This window comes from Aotus nancymaae, unplaced genomic scaffold (genome assembly GCF_030222135.1).
Source record: "Aotus nancymaae isolate 86718 unplaced genomic scaffold, 86718_ANA_hifiasm-v0.15.2.pri h1tg000022l_1, whole genome shotgun sequence".
NCBI lineage: Eukaryota > Metazoa > Chordata > Mammalia > Primates > Aotidae > Aotus > Aotus nancymaae.
This window is the reverse complement of record NW_026988435.1, coordinates 14,023,931-14,038,209: the sequence shown is the minus strand read 5'-3', so window position 1 is coordinate 14,038,209 and position 14,279 is coordinate 14,023,931. Positions and strand designations below refer to the sequence as shown.

General features: G+C 36.9%; 1 long non-coding RNA gene across 1 annotated transcript in view; it reads right to left on the bottom strand.

Annotated features, from left to right (window-relative positions):
• LOC105705545 (uncharacterized) overlaps positions 1-8,285 on the bottom strand; it is a 35,055-nt gene extending 26,770 nt beyond the window's left edge. Inside the window, exons 1-2 of the long non-coding RNA XR_001104692.2 lie at positions 8,005-8,285; positions 6,918-7,051 (exon numbers count right to left, since the gene is read on the bottom strand). This is a non-coding gene — a long non-coding RNA (uncharacterized LOC105705545). The remainder of the gene's footprint in view (positions 1-6,917; positions 7,052-8,004) is intronic.
• Positions 8,286-14,279: the final 5,994 nt, after the last annotated feature.

Here is a 14,279-nt window from a genome sequence, read left to right as displayed (position 1 = left end):
CTTACTCAAATTAATCTCCCTCCTGCATCAATTCCACCTGCTTTCCCTAGAGGGAAGGAGAAAAGGAAACAGGAAGCACTGGTTTGTATACCCTATATGACGGAGTTTATAAGATGGGCAGCAATGGAAACACTTCACCCTACATTAAGTAGACATGTTTTTTGGGGGACTGGGCAGCAATAAATCCTTACACCTTTACTATTTCTGACCTAGATAAGTTGGCGGGAGTAGAAAACAATAAAACTACTGACCTATGGTGATAAAACCAGAAGAGTGGTTGACTATGTTAGTTAAGGACTAACTTGAGAAGGGTTCAAGGTAACTTTCTGGGAGTTATACTAGACTTTGACTAGGGTGTTGGATATATGAATATATATATTTTCAAAACTTACTGAATTATATGACTACGAGTTTTTTGTTTGTTTGTTTGTTTTTTGTTTTTTTTTGAGACGGAGTTTCGCTCGTTACCCAGGCTGGAGTGCAATGGCGCGATCTCGGCTCACCGCAACCTCCGCCTCTGGGTTCAGACAATTCTCCTGCCTCAGCCTCCTGAGTAGCTGGGATTACAGGCACGCGCCACCATGCCCAGCTAATTTTTTGTATTAGTAGAGACGGAGTTTCACCATGTTGACCAGGATGGTCTCGATCTCTTGACCTCGTGATCCACCCCCCTCAGCCTCCCAAAGTGCTGGGATTACAGGCTTGAGCCACCGCGCCCGGCCATGACTACGAGTTTTAAATTTCCTTATATCTATTTTTTCAGTAAAAAATGAAAGTTGTTATGTTTAACAATTCAATCCTTCCTTCCTTCCTTCCTCCCTTCCCTTCTCCTTTCCCTTCCCTTCCCTTCCTCCTTCCCTCCCTTCCTTCTTTCTTTTCTTTCTTTCTTTTCAGAGGTGATCTCACTCTGTTGTTCTGGCTAAAGTGATGTGGCACAATCATAGCTCACTATAACCTTGAATTTCTGGGCTCAAACAATCTTCCCACTTCAGCCAAAGCACTGGGATTACAAGTGTGAGCCACTGCACCCGGTCATTAACAATATTTTTTTCTAAGTGTAGGGAACAACAAGCAAACAAAAGATCTTAAGGCCATAGGTGGCTGTTTGTGGTCAGTAATCTATGATGCCTGAAAATTAGGTAATTCTCAGTTTTATAAGATTGGAAAAGTTGAATTTTTTGTGAATAATATGGCTAGCTCCAGGAGAAAGCAGGATATAAGGTTAAAACCAAGGAAAGCAGAGCTTGGATCTCCGTACTTAGTCTTCTGTAAAATTCCTAATACAGCAGTTGGTGAAATACCACATTTAAATTTCTGAAATAAAAAGGCTTTCAACCTAAAATCTATATTCAGCACAATGATTAATAAAGCATATGACTGAAATAGAAACATTTTCTGACATGGAAGAAATGAAAATTTAACCCTGAAGAGCCCCTTCTTAGGAAACTCTTTGAGGATGTGCTTCAAGCAAATAATGTTCTTAGGAACACACAGCATCCTACCTGACCCCAGCCAGGATCAAGGAAAGAACACGAGGAAAGTCTCAGTACAGCCATGTGCATACCAGGAGCAGGAGGCATCCAGTCTAAACTGAGCAGGTTGGAGGGTGGTGGGAGAGGCTTCTCCAAAAGCAAAACAAGTATGTGCTGCGGGGTGGGGGTTAAAGGAGGGGTTGGGTCATGAGATGACATCAGAAAGAATGTTTCTCATTTCAAGCAACTGTGCAGGTTGCAGATTACCACAGGCCCTTCAGAAAATCCTTTAAAGTGACCCCCAAGAGAGTCACCCTGTGAATACCTGCCACATAGAAGACACTAGTGGCTGGATTACAAAAGCACCAATCGTATAAGACTTTTGATTCATATTTCCTAAACATCTCAGCCCTTTACAGGACCCAAGAAGTGGGGGGTGGTAGGAGAGTTGAAGGCAAAGGGAAAGGACAGACTCTATTGTAAGTCTCTGAGCCCACCAGCCTGGGACAGCCTGAACTTGTTCAGGAGAGAAACTGGGAATTCAAGATGATTCAGGTTTAATTTGGAGTAGTCTGGACATAATACCTAAAGATAGTCACAGTTAACTTTTTCTTCTAAATGAAAGTAACTGGAAAGGGTTGAGGGAAGGAGATTTGACCAAGCAGGTTTAAACACAGTGATTAGAGAACAAATTATCTCCCCTCCCCCTCGTTTTTACCCACCGAGTTCAAACTATTCAACAATCTACTGACAGTCTCTGACACACGCCTGCTCTGATGACCAAAGAATAAGTCTTCGTTTCTTCTGTTACAACCACCCATGTTTCATGCCCAGTCACCGAATGGAGGTACACCACAGCATCTGATTCAACATATTGGTTGTTTATATCATTGTGCCTCCGTAAATATTGTTCATGTGTGAATCTACATAGACTAATAGGATTACATCCTCAATGTGGTAAAGCTTTGCACTTTAGTTATATCTTGCCTTGACTTTTCAAGATTCAAATGAGAAATCAGCAACTATGTTTTTAGCACAATAATGACTCAATAATTTGTTAAAATACCTAAGTTTGTATTAACTTGCTTGTGTTTATTTGTATTGTATATTTGCCTGTTTGTGTTTGAAATTCTGGTTTTGTATATTCTGAAGATGCTGTAGTTTTGGGATTTTGATTTTTTTTTTCTTAAGCTTAACTTCTGCATATTTTTGTTGGTTTATTGAGTGAAATAGAGTGATTCTTCTTATGTAGGCTATATGGTAGTTACGTTTAACCAGTCCTGCATCTGCTTACATTCTGTAGCCAAAAAGACAGTTAGATGGATGATAGGTAGGTAGGTAGAGATAGGTAGGTAAATACATATAAATATTTACATGTACCAATAAGCATATATAGTTCCTATATATATAAAATACAAATTGTATAAAATTGGGGTAAGTTACTTCATAGTATTGTGAAGATTTATTGAAATAATTGATATAACAATATTATCTATCAAACAAATGCTCAAAAAATTGCTTATTATTTTCAGAATAATTATGGAAAGCTATTCTCTCATCGTATAACATGTTAAGAAATAGGGACACATTCCAATCATATAAAAAGTGGAAAGCACAGTATTGGGATTTAGAAGAACTGATTTTCAGTCTTGCCTTCTGCAATAAGCTAAATTTATGACTCTTACCAAAATATCCCACTTCTATGGGTCATAATTTCTTCATCTATAAAATTAAAGGGCTAATATGCATTTTCTCTCAAATGTTTACTTCAGCCTTAAACTTACATGATTGTATTACTTTAACAGATTTCCAGTTAGAGAAGTTTTGTAAAACTGAACTAACCAAAAGGAAAATTTGGAGATAAAGACTAAGTTAAAGAAATGCATTTTTTTTTCATGGCCATGCATATGCAATAGAACAGATTAAACAATAGTTTGGAGTTGTTACATTTAAGAAGTATTTCTTGAACATTTACTATAAACAAGATTATATAGTAAAAAACTAGACTCAGAACTGGGACACAAAGGAATTTTTGCAAATTTGGGGACTATATCTCTAGTAAGATAAAAGTAAGATTCTGTATTCACTAATAATTTCTCTGTAAAGCTATAGCCGCAGCACAGCACCTTATCTGCAGAGCTTTAGCACTTTCTTTGTATAGCCCTAGCACCTTCAGCTTAGACTGCTAAAGTAACTGAATGCTATTCGTGAATATGTTTTTCTCCCTGGTAACATTTGGAGCCAAGTCCATCTGTCAATGGCAGACTCTGTGGCAGTTGAAAAACCACTTCGGGAACACTGCCAGCTCCTGCTTCTGGGCTGATTTCTAATAGATGTCCTATCTTTGTGAATGCCTCCTCTTTACTTCAGCTGCTGTCCTCTCCACTAACAAAAGGAGCCTCTCAGCTATATAATGTACCTGTGGAAAGCCAGGTAGCCCAGTAGATGGAAGCACATCTAGATTAGTATTGCCTTTTCCTACTGAGATGTACACATGTGGTACCTCATTGCAGCTTGCTTGCTCTGCTTCAGAGTTGCTTGTGAAGGGCCAGGCAGTTTGATAGGTTTAATACAATGACTTTGGGTCATAGAACCACAGAACTGACATTAAAGCATTCGATGGATGTAAAATGTTACAATTCAAATGCTTCACAATTGCACACACACACACAAATTTACCTGGGATAACAAAAGTATTCAAGTGAAGAGCCTTAAGCATTCAGGAGGAAGCCACATTTGCTCCCTTTAGAATTATATGACACCTTCTGATGAGGAGTGACTTCAGATTCCCATTTTTAGGAAGGTTTCATTAACACCACCAAATGTGGGCCAAAAGTTAAAATAAGACATGTTTATTTCACATGGCACATGATTTCATCTGGTAAATGCTGTGTTCTCCCACAGCTTGACAATAAGTACAAAGCTAAATAAAAATGGTAATTATTTTCAAGCTTTCCTCCAACTTACAAAAAAATGAAAGAAAGATACCTTGGGACTTATTTTCGAGATACAGGTTCTTGAAATTCTTTATTCTTTTATCAGCTCTGTTGCCCAAGGGGAAATCTGTACAACAGGCATCATATGTCTTTAATAATAAAGCAAACTACTGTAGCTCAAATCTTTCGAGCAGCTAAGAAACCCAATTGTGTGTAGGAAATGCCAGAAGAGTTTGTTTTACTAGAGCTATAAATTCAGTAACATTCAGGGGGTAGGCTCATTTCCATTGAAGGCAGCCAGACAAAACAGATGAAAACATTTTAAAGGATAATCCATATGGACTGAGTCTGAGGGAAATTTCCCATGAAGCAAATACCTTCCTTATAAACCAGAGAGTTCAAGAACTCTCCCACTCCCTTTTTTTCATTTGTTTAAAGGCTCAAACTCCATAGGACTTCTCAAAAACAATTAAAGTTTCATCCTTCTTGAAAAAGAAAAAGGATATAATTTTTAAGTGACCTATAAAATGTCTTCAAGTGATAGCTTTCCCCTAATAATCTAATTTACAAATGTGCATTTCAGATTGAAATTGTCAAATTGCAGTTAACAAAGTGACAAAATTCTGTTTCTAAATGATACTTTATTACATGAGACAGCACATTATATGCCTTACTGGCAAAGAACAATGACTAAAAGATGCTATTAAATGAAATAGATACATGTAAATAATGATAAAAATAATTGTGTTTAAAACATCTTGTATACATTTTAGCCATTATTTCCATATGATCTAGGATCTTCAAGTTTATGTTCTGTTAAGTACCGTCCTTTAAGATTTAAACTAATCTCAATCTAAAATTGTCAAGTCAAGGTATTGCACATTCAAAATCACTTTTCTTTGAAAACATCCATGTAGCAGAAAAATGTGTAATTTTAATGAAAGAAAAGGAGCTGGCTTACTTAGATATTTTTATATGGGGGAACTGGGTACTATGGAAAGCATTCTATTGAAAACAGACCAGGTTTGCCCTTCACTGGGTCAACTGGGGGACACCATTGAAACCACTTGTGTGCCTTTGGTAAACTGAAAGATCACATGAGATCTTACTTAACATGATTCCTAGCTTTAAGACTCATCATAGGTCTAAAATTTACAAGTCACTTGACAACAAGCCTAATTCAGGGCAAAATCTAAATGAACACAATGTAAATACTGCTCAGAATAATCCTTTATTTTGAGAGATTAATCAGGTTTAAGATTCCTTTTACAAGTGACCTCTTTTAAAATTTACAAGTGGTAAGACTCTATCTGTCCTAAAGTATTTGGGCAGGCCACTAAAATAACTCAATGTTCCTGTTTCAGAACTTAGTATATTAGCCAAACATCCGTACTAAAAACTTTTTTAGATACAATTCTAAAAAGCATGCTTATTTGACTTTCTAATCTAGAATAATTTAGAAGCAGAAAATTAGGAGGGGGCATGACCATATTGGCAGGCCATCAAAGAGCAGCAAGAAATGACAGCTGACAGCCTGACAGAAAGGGGCATGTCAGAGGAACCGTAATACACACAAAATCATTTTAAAAGTAAGGGCAACAAACTGACCCAAGAATTTAAAAAGCATAGCCTTTCAGACAAATGCCTCCTGGGATAATTACTTTACTATACACTGTACAATTGATATGCAAAATGACGACCCTGAGTTTTCAGAAAAGCATTAAATTATGCCCCGTGCTCCAATAAGGCAGGAAGTATTGAACACGTCAGAAAAAAACTATTCTTATCAAAATACCTAGCTTACTTTTTTTAAGCGTCAGTAAGTCAAGCGGTTTATTTTATGGAATATCTCATTTTCAATGATGTTAGACCACTAAAAACCAACTATGTTTACAGGAGAATATGAGATGCTTAATATTATGGCCAGATGTGACTGATAGCTCAGGAAATGAAAGGAAAAACGGATGATTTATTTGTAAATTAAAAAGTGAAATGCTGCTACAAAATCTTCATAATTATAAGATTTTATATCTTCAAAATATTTCTTTCAATATCTGAATATTTATTTTTCACTCATCTTTGGCCAATCACTTATGTTGTTTCCAATGATATCCTAATTGAAACTAGGTATCTCAGGATACTTCATAAAATAAATACAGAAGAAAAGGCCAGAGATAAATCAGAAGAACATGTGTTTGTTTAGGTAGCTGTCCAAAGGAAGGACAAGCTTGCATTCTCTTAACACAGTGGTGCTGGCTTTGTTTCTCTGTAATTGCTCAGCTGTGCCAGTTCAGGAGCATTGGTTTAATCCCAGGACTTGCTCCCTTCATGGTTACAAAATGCTTTTAGCAGTTCCAGCTTCACATGTCCACAAATCAAGATGTGTGGCAGAGCAGAGAACATTTTTTATCTTAATTCTCTCTCATAGAGCCTCAGAAGACCTCTTTACTGTTATCCTCAAAAAGACTCCCTCTGATTTCACTCTCATGAATCATATTAATCCATGTACCTGAGGCCTGTGGCCAGCAGAATGTCACTTTTTGGCTTAGGTCTGGATCACTGATGTAATCACCATGCTAAGTGTCATGAGATTTGCCTGAGACATTCAATCCCACCTTTGAGGCTCTGGTAGGAGAGATGATCCTGTAAAAATTGGGTTTTCATGAGTTTGAGGGGAATTCTAGGTAGCAACAATCGATTGTGGCAACAAAACATACATTGTATGTATAGAATTTCCCTTTCCTTTTGATTTTTTCTTTGGTATGGTTTGCCATACATAAGAAAAGATGTTTTTTATCTAATAATGGGAACTTCTTGAGTCACAATGCCTGGAATCCATTTAAATTGTTTAAGCAAATGAGGAAACATTGGAGTATAATTAAGATACATTGTCTTGTTTTCCAACACAGTATACTTTCCCTTTTTCTGGGCAAAGTATGTTTAATGGGAGCAGCCTTATTTCTTTTTTATATCCACTTACACTTTTCTGGTAACATGAATTACTTGAAGGATGAACAGCTGATTCAAGCTCAGCCAATCATAGTTTCCTCTGTCCCAGATTGTAACTGGGGGGATGGACTGTTTCAAGCCAGTTCTGACTGCCTTCCAAAGAGTTTTATAAGAGGGAATTGTGAAACTTGAGAGAGGGTGATTGAAAGCCCATTTTGTTTTATCTTGAAAAACTGTGCATGCCCAGAGCTGCTAGTGGTCATTGCTCCAGCCTTGTGGAGAAAGCAAGTCTCAAAGAATAAAGCCGGAACTCAAAGACCAGCAGCAGAAGGAGGTGGAACAAAAGAAACCTGGAGACATCACAGCACCTGATTCTAGTTGTTCCAGCAGCATTCTTAACCTTCCAGTTTATTTGGGTAGGCAGTTTCTAGAAGAATCTTTTTCCTTTGTTACTTCTATAGATATTGGCTACATATTGCTAATTTTCTTTTCCAAAATATTGAACTAATTTACACTATTATTGACATATTTGATAAGTCAGCATGGGCTTATTATTTAAGAGATTATATACTGGATACTTTTAAAATGCATATATTATAGAAAAGTAGAAATTGTGAAGGAAATCAACTGTAGCAGAAGATACATACCCTTTGGGGTCAGGTAAGCCTGAACCCAAAACTCTTGTCCTCCTGCTTGCTAACCACATAATTTTTAGACAGTTACTTGAGCTTCAATCACTTCTATTACAAAAATGGACATATCAATGCCTAGCCAGCATCCAGTTAAAAGTCCAGCATTTAATTAATACCTCTTCCTTTATTCCTGGAAGATAAAGATCTGTTTTATTTCTAATTTAGCCACAGACTTTTTTATCTAGGGAATTCATGTTACCCACTTTTCTGTACATAATCTTAATTTTTACCTGAAAGATTTAGAAATCTTTGTAAACCTATTTTTTATAATGTTTAGTATCTCAAGATTTTTTTAAACACTGTTGTATCTTAAATTAAAAGTGAATGATTTGGCCAGGCTCCTGTAATCCCACACCTATAATTCCAGCACTTTGGGAGGCCAAGGCGGGATGATCCCTTGAAGCCAGGAGTTTGAGACCAACCTGGGGAATGTAGTGAGACTTTATCTCTACAAAAAATTTTTAAAATTCGCCGGGCATGACGGTGGGCACCTATAGTCCCAGCTACTTGTGTTAAAGAAACTTCTCTTCTCAGGTCCACTAAGGGAGGGGTTTCAAATGCAGGAATTTCCCACCTCCCTGCCTCCAGGGACTGGGGCTCTTTAAGCACCTCCTCCACGTGGGCCAGGTAAAATTCTTTGTCTGATCTTCCTGCCTGCAGGAAAGTCAAGTGGGGCTGTTTGGTCCCAAATTCCTGCTGAAAGCTCTAGAAGGAGAGGACTCTGTAACTTAGGGTTGTAGAACAAGAAACCAATCCAGAATCAGAGTCGAAGATCAGTCACTCCAGAGGAAGTTTGAAAGAACTCCTCTCATTGGATGAGAACATGAACGAGGAGGGAGTAACTCAAGGGTTCAAATTTCAGCTGCTCCTACCTGAACGGATTCCTTCTCTGGATCTCCTCCCACAACAGCATGGGAGTTGTCTTCTTTCTCTCTGTCTAATAAATCGCTCTTTTGCAAAACTCTTTGGGTCCACGATATTTATTTGAACAGTAAATTCGCCATGCCTCAGGAACCCCTTTCCCCATTCTTGAGGGATAGAGAGGCCAAGAACCTACCACATGAGCTGAGTACTCCCCTGGTAACATGACCATGCCACTGCACTCTAGCCAAAGTGACAGAATAAGACTGTCTCAAAAAAAAAGTAAACAATTTGTATCAATGCAAAAGAAGAAGCTCTTACCTTTAAAATTCACATTCAGAGAATAATAGTACTTCTTGGTATTATTCCATTACTCTTTGACCACTCACGAGTTAGACTTTCTTTGGTTAGTGTCATTAAGCCAAGTACAAGGTGATTGGGCTTTGGTATTTCCAAGAAAGTCATTCCCAATTGTCATCCAGGAAAAAACTTCAGAGATAGGCTCTCTGGAACAAACTAGTTTATTTGGGAATAGCAGAGAGTTGCAATCTAGGATTTCATGCTGTTACCAATCATAGAAATATTCAATGGGAGATCATGGGGATAGAGGCAAAAGGAAGATTTGTAAAGCCAAAAAGAATAAATCCACTTAAGTTGCTTTAAAACAAAGGTTCATAGGTCACAGAATCATTGAAAGTGTTGGCATTTGGTCAAAGGTGAACCCAGCCATTGCTAGTTAAGTATCCTTGTGTAGGTGGCTTATCTGGAATATTGCAATCTTGAGGAAGTTCTTGTGATAAGTGCTGCTACTGGTCTGCATGCAGAAATGTCTTGTGAAAAGTCCTGATAAAGGCATAAATACATGAAAACTCCCTGCCATCGTCTCTCAACTCCATTTTGTTAGAATTGAAATAAGTGACTCCATTTTGGCACCAGCAACTTTCAGGTAGTCTTTATATTCTCTTTGCTTTGCTCAGTAATGCTTTGTTGCAATAAATTTATATCTTTGGAGATTTAAGGGTACACTTAGAATAATGGAAAATCTACCTATGTGAAATCATTGGCTTTGTGAGGTTGCCAATTACATACTAAAAATGTATACAACCATATAAATGTCTTGTGTTAATGAACTTTTATAGCAAAATCATGAATCTATATAATTTATCAGAATTCCTATATTGGTAGCTATGTCTTTGTAGATTTTTTTCAACTTAATTTGCAAGCTATATAGGAAATATTCATTAGTATATATTCTTGTAGTTTGAATTATTTTTAAGGGTTTAATGAATCATTTCAGCAAGTTCACTTTAATTCAAAGAGAATACTTTATTGCTTAGCCTTAAATTTTAAATTTATATGTATGCTAACTTCAGAAAAGCACCTTAATTATTTAAAGCTTTTCTTAACATGTGCAGATATAAAACAATAGTTTTTTGAAAGCTGAAACATTTTTACATCAGAAGAGACTAAAAGAAATGGTTAAGAGTAGAAACACCGCTGTTTTTCATTTCTTTAACATGCATTTGTCAGCTAAAGGTTACTTTTCAGGTCAGGAAAACTTGTATGCTAATCCCTTCTGATGAGAGAATCAAGGAACCATGTTGGGACTTTTGCTTTTTTAAGTAAAAGAATATTGCAATATTCAGAATGGTAGAGACATGTGTAAATATAATGCTACATTCAATTTAAAGTTCCTTTCTTACATTTATATTTTGGGGAGGAATAAATATCTATAATCCACAAATATATACTCACATGCATCTTTCAATTTATCCTTTTTTTTCCATTTAGCTGATTTTTCTGAACAAGGAGTGAAGTTCGGAAATCTTAAATCTCTTTGTAATTATTGCACCATGACACTTAATCTGGAAAGCCTCTAGACACTTTTATTCTAGGAGAAAAAGGATCAGATATTATATAAGGCTAGAGCTGTACTCAAGAAACTTGAGGAGTAAAAGGATTTAGGGGAAATTGGAAAAGGACAGAATGTTTACTGTTACTTTACAGTAAAATAAGCAATTTGATTTCTCTACCATTTAATCCTTATTCTTCCTTTGGAACACACACACACACACACACACACACACACTTATACACATGAACATGCACACACAGAGATCACTGTATTTATAGAAACCTTAGTCAATTGGCAGTTTGCTGTTTTGTTTTGTTTTTCCCAGTGGCTAGAGATAACAAAAGTGGAAGACATTTGTCTTTACTTTTTAACTCTAGACCTGTTCTTGAATTTCAGGAACCACTGTGGCTAACACTCATGGATATTCTCATACTATGTCTCAAATAGGTAAGGAGAAATGGTAGATTATGGCATTCCTTCAGGATGAAAGTTTTGTTTTGTTATCAGGGGAGGTTTGTGAGGAAGTTGAATATATAAGTAGTTTATAAGTGTTCTGGTAAAGGCAAAAGCATCTGGTAGTCACTGAGAAATGTTTAGCATCAGGAGGAATATAGGTGTGAGAGAGACTGAAAGAATGAGAGATTGTGATTATACAAGAGTGTATGGGATTTCAAGGCGTCCGAGGGGTAGCAGCTGTTCCTCTTGTCAGATCTCAGTATATAGAGGAAGCAATGACTATGGTATCTATGCTTCAACACGTTTTTGAGAGTAATAGAAGATTAGAAAATGACAGCTATGAGGAGGGGTGAAATATGGTATGAAACTCAAAGAAATAAGGGGTTTTGCAAAAGGGAAAAAGAATCAACGTTGGGAAACTGCAATGCTTTCTATCATAATGAAAATGATTTAATCTCTGTTTCGCAGTCATGAAGGGCATTCTGTAAAACACCATGGGTATGCATTCCATTGTCTGAGAGTAGTGTCAGGTGAGGGCACTCTCCTGTTATTTGCTAGCCTCCTACATATGGACTTGACATTGATACATCACCTTTTAATGAATAAATTCATTGAACAGTCAAGGTGGCAAAGCTAAATAAACACACTGAGCATTTTATTACTCATTAGAGATATTTGGTCATTTGTAAGGTTGGCATATGGCTGCGTTTTCACTTCCATTTTCTTCAGCTAAGTCATAATGCTCAATTGTGACTTCCTTCAAAATGTCTCTTATATTTATACATTCCTCTCCATTCTTTTTCTCAGGAGTAGCTCAGTTGGAAATCTGAAACTATTTTCTCCAACTCTCACCTCTCTTCCCTTTCAATCATTTTAGTGCATCAGTATGATTAATTTTTGCAGAAGAATGATGTCATTATCTAATTTTATTGCTCAAGAACATACACAGTATTGATTCTTTAGCAGGTATAATATTCAGTTCTATTAAGTCCTTCATCAATCTACGTCTTCAGCCTTGTTCCCCACCACACCCCAACAAGCACGGTCCACTCCACTCTGGCTGTTGCTGTCTCTGTCCTGCGGCTTACAATGTTTACACTTCCGTCTGTGCACTTCCTGATTCTATTTCATCTCCTTCAATTGACCTTACTTTTCCTATCAAGGAATTCAAATTTTGCCCTGCTTTGTGGCCAAATTATCGGCCTGTCTAAAAATAACATCATTTGAAATATTCCCACCTATCATGGCTTCTCCCATTTTTATGCACTTAACTATTTCCTTGTTTTGTCTCTTAGAATAGGTTTTATGCTACGTGAGGGAAGGTGCCATCTTGGAGGGAAGGTGCCATCTTGAACGGCACAACTTTGTCTACTGCCATTGTGTTTAGGAACATGATATTGGTGATATATAGGCAATCATACATAACCATCATTGTGTTCCCAGTATGTCATTCAAAACATAACATGTTTATTGACTGATTGCCTTGATATTTTTCAATGAGGTTTATCAATCATCAACTTAGTATGACATTTTTAGATTGCTTGACTATTTTACATATCAGAATTTGCCAAAAACTACTGCCTCTTCTGGATTAGTCACCTGCTAAAATAAGCTTATAATAAAGCCATCACTAAAATTATCAGAGCCAAAGCATAAATGGACTTTGATTACAGGCGGATGTTAACATTCACATAGCAAGTTTTGCTATTCAATTTGTAAGTCTCAATTAAAAGACACTCCAGTGACCTCAGCCTTAAGCTTCAGGAAAGTCAATTCAATTTGTAGTTTCATAACCTAAGAAGCCAGGCACTAGGCTACTCAGTTCTGTGGCAGAAAGTAATATTCAGAATCATCTGAAGGTCAATCATGAGTAAAAACTCCGGCTCAATAAAAGAAATAAAAAATGAATAATTTTAAAGTGATGCATAACATAGCATTTCGTTGCAGTTAATTCTATTTTCCACTTCTTTACTGTAAGACAGTCCAAACATGAGAACTTCTAATTCTCTTTAAACCCTGGAAAACATTTTTATGAAAAATTAAGTGTGAAAGTGACTTAGGTTCAAAAGTAATGAAATCATTCCTATGCCTCAAACTTACATTGTAGAAAATTCAGACAAACTAAATTTCTACAGTCAGGGGAAGGGAAGTCAGGCAACACATTTTAAGGTAGAAGACAAACCTGCTCAAGTTTTGTGTGGGTTTTGCTCTGGCTCTTGCCACTGTTTTCCTTCATTGCCTTCTGTATGTTAAAGTCATCTGAATAAGCATTCATGTGCCCTCACCTGCAAAACAAAATAGTTAAATCTGATCAGCCCTTCTACATTGAGCCACTACATAACAAAAATGTGATTATCATTTCAGTATGTTGGAGTTAGTGAACTGCATTGCATCAATCTTTTGTAAAACCAGCAAGTAAAATATCAAGGGTATTTGATTTGTACCCAAACATATCAAATACCCAAAATGATATGTTTGGGTACAAATTCTTCTATGGAAAAAGTTATCTGTCACACCAAAAATTAATTGAGCATATTCTCTGTACAACCATATGACACTGATATGCTCTGTGTCCCCAGCCAAACCTCATCTCATTGTAAACCCCATGTGTTGAGAGAGGGAGGTGATTGGATCATGGGAGTGGTCTCCGCATGCTGTTTTCATGGTAGTGAGTGAGTTCTCATGAGGTCTGATGGTGTTATAAGCATCTGGCATTTTTCCTGCTTGTACTTTTCTCTCCTGCTGCCATGCGAAGAAGGCCCTTCCTTCCTCTTCGCCTCCCACTATGATTGTAAGTTTCCTGAGGCCTTCCTAGCCATGTGGAACTGTGAGTCAATTAAATCTCCTTTCTTTATAAATTACCTAGTCTCAGGTATTTCTTCACAGCAGTGTGAAAATGGACTAATACAGATACACTGCTTTGTGGTTTGAGAAAATGAAAGCAAGCCATAAAATATAAGGACTTGAGCCCTACAGACACAAGACACACAAACATGAAATGATCATAACCATGAAATAACATTGCATAAAGATAAGTCACTGGGAAATGTAGCATGCT